We start from the raw sequence: 6,922 nt of genomic DNA on the forward strand, positions 1-6,922 counted from the left end.
TTGCCCTGTATACTTTATTTTTGCATAGGGTACTGCTAAAACTATTTATATTTGCTGTAGTTTCGCTTATGGTATTATATAATTAGCGTTCATGCATTTTATTACTGCTTTTACATCCAAAGAGAGTTGTACTTTTAAGTTGAACCATGATTCCTGTGTAGGTGTTTCAGTTTGCTTTTACCTGTATAGTATTGTTTAGTGGTGAATTATTTCATCGGTTTTTAAACCGTGGCCAATTCCTTGTTCCACATTTATCCCATCTATGTATTAGTAGTCCAAAAGTTTGTAGATTCCCCAATAATTTCATCGGTGGTACGTCGTAGCAGTATTTCATCTATTTTCTATTTTGTTTTTAATTGATTTTTAATTACCCATAGGTTTTTCCTTATAGTCGCCTTAGCGATAGTATTTATAGATGAAGTTTGTGTATTTTGTCAGGTTTAATTCTTTTGTATATCCGGGAAAGTTTTCCTTTTGTACATTGACAGATTTTGTAACCTATTTCATGTACAAGGCTTCATTTTCTTAGTTTTGAATATTTTAGCACAGCCGACTCTAGTACTAGCCGTGCTGAAGTAAAAATGGCAACACCGCGAGAGTCCGGTCTGAATATATCAACACCTACCCTACTCTATCTGCCTCCCGGACTCCCAGACTCTCAGCCAATCAACGTCGTCAGACTCCCGACACTCTCTGGACTTCACATAACCTCTTTGGTTTCGATCCAATCATTTCGCTTGTTTCAAGGTTTTTATTAACTTATATACACGTTTATCAATTCTTAAATGTTTCAATTTGATCCAAAGATGGTTTCATTTTGCTTCATACCTAAATTTTCTTGAAACCACTGTAAATATTTCAAATATCATGCTTCACAACACCAAACTACTGTGAGAGTACACAAAATATATATCACATTTATAACAATTTTATACTACCACATCACTTCTATTTGCCATAGTTGCAACGTTTATATATTGTTTATACATAATTAACACAAAATAGTGTATATTACTACAGCTTTTAATTAAAAAGGACGTTAATTACAATTCCGAGCACAGGACTCTGTTTTTGAAAATAGGACTCCCGATTGTCACGTGAGCGGTGTTGCCACGTTGTTCAGCATGGCTAGTACTAGAGTCGGCTGTGATTTTAGGCTTACCTAGTTATCGGATTTAGCCACAAATCTTTTGTAGTTTGTAATTATCTATTTGTATTAGTCTACGTGCCCTATTTTCGCCTTATTATTTGATTTTAATGCATTTTTAGGAAACCAGCTGTATTACTTGTCTTTGCCCTATAGAATTTTATTAATATAGTATAAAATACTGCTCAAAACTAGTTTTGTTTATTTTAATTCAACTTATAATATTATATAACTATCGTTTATACGTTTTTTGTCTTTGCTTTTACTTTTATAGTGGTTTGAAAATTTTTAGAGTTGTACAGCGTTCCTATGTAAGTGTTGTATTTAGCTATTTTTCTATAATGTATTGTTTATTAGTAGATTGTTTCGTTTATTTTTAGGCCATGGCCGTTTTCTTATTTCATTTTTATCCCAACTATGAGTTACTAAACCAGCAAATTGTAGTTTCTCCAGAATTTGCCATGCGGCAACACATCGTAGGAGTATTTCATATAAATTATATTGCTATTTTTATAATTTTTGATTTCCATTGTGTTTTTTTCTTCTAGTCGTGTTTGCAATTTTGCTTATAGGTGGAGTTTGTGTATTTTGTCATTTTCAATTTCTTTATATAGCCAAAAATTTTATCTTTTGTACTTTGACAGGTTTCGTAACCTATTTCAAGTGCAAGGCTTTATTTTCTCATTATTTAAACATTTTTTAAGCTTTCCTAATTACTAGATTTGACTGAAAGAACTTGTATAATTTGTATTATCCAGTTTTATTTAGTGCAGATGCCCTATTTTTCTGTTTTTATTTGATTTTAGTGTATCTTTGTATCCAGATATACTGTTTACATTGTCACAGCAAGAATTTATTAAATTATTGTAAAATAGTACTCCCGCTGTTTAGATTTATTTTAAATATATCTAATATACTCCTATAATTTATGTTTTAGCATTTTGTTCTTTCACTTTTATCCTGAGTACACTGTAATTCTTAAAAATCATTTACTCGTCCCTTGTTTGTGCCGTTACCTACTTTAGTAAGATTTTAACTTAGAATTTGTTAAATTTTAGAGTTTTCCACTGCGGAAAGACACTCAGAGCTTTGTTTTATTATGTATTATTGGTATTTAGTAGAAAACTTACCTGTTTTTACCTGTTTTCCACTTTTTAGTAGTTTTTCAAAAATTTGCTTCTATATGGTGAGGTTACTACTGTTTACACTTTCCGAAAATCAGAAATTTAAGTATAAATCCGTACAATTTTTATATAAATCATTACTTTATTTAATTTTTTTCTCCCTGCGCGCACTTTTCCACTATAAATATTTTGAATTTCGCCCGAAATAAATTTTACTTGGTATTATTCCACGGAGCGATGCCGGAGCACGTCCGTGCTCCTTCACGACCGCGACCGGACTCAACCTAACCCTTTTTTTTTTTTTTTACGTGGAGGAAATCTTCTAAAGACACCCCCCGCCCCCCTGGGGAGGGGCGGGAGGTAGTGCGGGATTTTTACCCGCTAAAACCTCCACGGTGGCCTGCACTGGGGCTATAGGGAGGGCCCCGGGACCTCTGACGAACACACCGGGACCTTTCCACCCCTGGCACGCTAGCGCCCCTTCTCGGGGGAGGGTCACACATTTGACCCTCCCCCATGTGCCATCTCCGCCGACATCGGGGGCCACGCCCGATGCCGGCACTCCTCGGGCCGCGTGCAATGGAAGCCGGGGCCCCAGCCCCGACCCCCTGCGGCCCTGCGGCCCCGCTTCAGACTTGCGGGGCCGCGCGATCTGTGTTGGGGGAGGGGCGTATGCCCCTCCCCAGTCCGCCACTTCTGGGGGAGGCGGTTGACTCCCCCTGCTGCTCCTCTTCGGGCGCCCGCTCCCCCCGTCCTCTTCCCGCGTTGGGGGCGGTGGGCCTGGTATGTAATATCTTCACGGCCCACCGCCCCTCCTCCCTCAGGTGACGCCGTCAGGGGGTCTCCCCCGGCGACGCCCCCTCCTACTTCTGCGGGCGGGGTCGGCTCGCTCGCGACCCCGCTCCGCCTCCTCCTTCAGGGCGATGACGGACTCGCAGTAGACCGCCACCGCCCTCCACTGACTCTCGCCGGCGAGCATTGCTTTAACAACTGCCGCCGGCGAGAGGTCCACTCCAATCTCACACTGCAGGGCGTGGCGGGCCCGCGCAAACACAGGGCAGTCTGCCAAAGTGTGCTGCGCGGAGTCCCGCCCCGCCCCGCAGTGGTGACACGCTGCCGTCGCCTCTCTTCCGATCCGGTGCAGGTACTCACCGAAACAACCGTGTCCGGTGAGCACCTGGGTGATCCGGAATGTCATCGTCCCGTAGCCGCGGTCCCGCCATTTCTTTAGCACTGGCAGGACCGCCTCGACTGCTCGCTGGGCAGCGGCGCCGCTCTCCACTAACTCGCGGCGCCACCGACCCAGAGCTATTTGCCGGGACTGGCGCTTCACTCTCGCTATGGTTTCGGCCGTCTCTTCTGGCGGGGTCCCGTCCAGACGAAGGGCACGTAGACGCCAGAAGACCTTGGCGTCGCCCTCCGCCTGGAACTTGAAGGGGAATACCCCCGCCAGGGTCATCGCTGCCTCATAGGAGACCGTGCGGTACCCCCTTATGGCCCTGATGGCTATCCGCCTCTTTACCCGGCGCAGAACTTGCCGGCTGCGCCGGGATGCCATCAGGGCGTCGGCCCAGATGGGCGACCGGTACAGGGCCATACTCCGCACGATCCCCACGTATAGGCGGCGAACCTTCTCGTTGGGCCCCCCGATGTTGGGCAGTAAACGGCCCAGGGCATTACTCGCCCTGTCCAACCGGGGGGCCAGACGGCCGAAGTGCTCCTCGAAGCGCCAGTGGCTGTCCAGGTGGAGGCCCAAATATTTGTGGCCTTTGCCCACCTGGACGTCGACATCTCCTACCCGGATCACCGACTGGGGCGGTGGCGCAACCCCACGCCGAGGCGTGTAAAACCACATCGCCTCGGTTTTGTGGGGTGCTATCTGAAGCCCCAGCCTCCGGATCGCTGCGGCGACGGCAGCTACTCCAATCTCAGCCAGGCGGCTGGTCCTATCCCACTCCCGACCGATGGCGAGCAGGTGCGTATCGTCAGCAAAGCACCTAACGCTCACCCCGGTCGGGAGTGCAACCTAACCCTAACCCTAACCTAACCTAACCCTAACCTAACCCTTCTTTTTTTTTTTTTTTTTTTTATATTAACGAGGTGGGAAAAATGCATTACGCAGACCGAGCTAGTTGGAGTGTGCTCGGTACTGTGGGGCTCCTACATAGTAGTTTACCCACTAAAAAACCCACCTCGCTTTCGCCATCCTGGTGCCTGTCACCAAAAAACCCTACCCCCTGGACCGCCGCCCAGGCATTACTTCGGGGGGGGGTGACATAATATCAGCCTAAATTTTTCACAAATGAGGAGGTATATTCCTCACGTCCACCACTCATCCTGTAGTGCTCTCACCACACTGTGTCAATTATTTAAAATATCAGGGGGGGTTAAAGCCCTCAGTCCAGTTATGTTTTAAAAAACGCTGTGTCAATTATTTAAAATATCAGGGGGGGTTAAAGCCCTCAGTCCAGTTATGTTTTAAAAGATCTTATGCGATAGCTTGCGTCGAAGGGATGTCTTAGGTAGATAAAAACCAACTAAATAAATAAATAAATAAGTAGATCAAATGGGTAAAAACTTCGCTAGTCATATCTTAAAATATAGTATCAGTAAACTTCCAGGAAGCCGACCCCAAAACCAAAAAAGTGCACATCCATCATCTTGGTTACTTTTTCTTTTATTGTTCTTCTTGTTTACTACTTCCTTCCTGTTGTTTATTGGCTTACGTCCTACTTCCTGTTGTTGTTGATCTTTGTCTCTTCCTCTCTAACTCCTCCTTATCCTTTAGTGTCTTTGTAATATACGCTAGTACTATATTCCTGGATTCCTCCTTCTTTAGGAATTTCATAAGGTTCTCCTTGCAGAAATCTCCCTGTAGGGTGGTATCCAGTTCTTCTCTCTGTGGCGTCCACTTGTCGCACTCAAACAGAAAGTGCATGGGGTCGTCTACTGATCCTGGGCAAAAACAGCAGCTTGGCGACTCCTTCTTTTTAATCTTATATAGGTATGATTCAAAACATCCATGCCCTGTCAAGATCTGTGTTAGGTGGAAACTTAAAATACTTGGGCCCCACTCGATCCAATCTGCAATTTTTGGGATCAACTCATGTGTCCACCTACCTTTATCCGAGCCGTCCCATCTCTCTTGCCAGACGTCCATGGTGAATGCCCTGGCTTTTCTCTTGAGTCTGCCAGCTGTTCCCTCATCTTCGATCTCTTTCGCCATAGCTTCTCGCTTGTTGAAGAGATATTCTCTTTCCTTGGCGACCAGGTCTAAAGGCACTTGACCTGTCAGCACACACATGGCATCCGCAGATACTGATCTATACGCGTGTGCCACCCTTAATAGCGCCGTTCTCTGTGTACTTGTTAAGATACCCACGTTCCCTTTGTTCTCCGTACCGATTGCCCAAATCGGCGCTGCGTATAATATCACCGACTCGATGACTCTGTAGTACAGCTTTCTGGCTGTATATCCCGCACCCCGTGTGTTCGGCATCAGCAGTGCCAGCGAGTTCGCGAATTTCAGAGCCTTGTTGCACACTGTAATTATGTGTTTTTTAAACACCCTATTCATTTCAAGTGTGACACCTAGATATTTAACTGCTTTTGCCGTTTTTATGTCCACTTGCCCGCATTTGATTTTCAGCCCCCCAGCCACCTTTCTGCCGGTCAGCAGGATCGCCTCTGTCTTATGATGAGCCATAATCCGGCTTAATCCCTCCTTCTCATACTATGTTGCCATATCTCTTATTGTTAATTCCACCACTCTCTTTATTTCTCCTAGGTCATGGTCTACCACAACTATTCCTATATCATCGGCGTATCCTACCAAGTGAACATTTCCCCTTGTATTCATCCTCAGTAGGCCGTCGTATACCACATTCCATAACAACGGGCCTACCACCGACCCCTGTGGTACCCCTCCAAATACCTGGTATCTCAGCTCTTTGTCTTTTCCATTAAAGATAATCCAGCGGTCCTGTAGGTAGCTATGCACGATATTGATCAGTTCTGGCGGGAATCCTCTTTCCTTCAAGTTTCTTACGATGCTGTCCCACCTGACTGTGTTGAAGGCATTCTTAACGTCCAGTAGCACAAGAAGGCAATGCCGCCCGTACTCTCTTGCCTTCCGGCAATGCTCCATGACCAATTTCATCGCATCCATGGTGGATTTTCCCTTGCGGAACCCCAACTGATTTGGGGCAAAATCATTTCCCTCCAGTGCCATTAGCAGTCTATCTTTAACCGCATGTTCAAAAATCTTAGCAATGCAGGAGATTATTGTCAGCGGCCTATATGCCTTTTCCGAGGCGTTTGTTGTTTTCCCCTTTGGCAGTAGTACCAGTCTACCGGTCTTCCACTCGGTAGGCCAATACCCTCTACTGTAGCATATATTAAAGATATATGCTAGCCATCGCGAAGCGTTTAGCCCAATCTTTTTGGCTGCCGCTGACGTAATACCATCCGGTCCCGGTGCCTTTTTTGCCGACATCTTTTTCGCTATCTTGAATACATCCTCTTGTGTAATGTACACGTGATATACGGATGGTGTGGGTTCCCCTTGATCCTGTCCCCCCCTCTGTGCCTCTTCTACGATATCGTCGTCTGCATTGCTTAATATATCCCCCCGGCTCGGTCTTAAGATAAA

The sequence above is a fragment of the Osmia lignaria genome, unplaced genomic scaffold (genome assembly GCF_051020975.1).
Source record: "Osmia lignaria lignaria isolate PbOS001 unplaced genomic scaffold, iyOsmLign1 scaffold0013, whole genome shotgun sequence".
In the NCBI taxonomy this organism is placed as follows: Eukaryota; Metazoa; Arthropoda; class Insecta; order Hymenoptera; family Megachilidae; genus Osmia; species Osmia lignaria.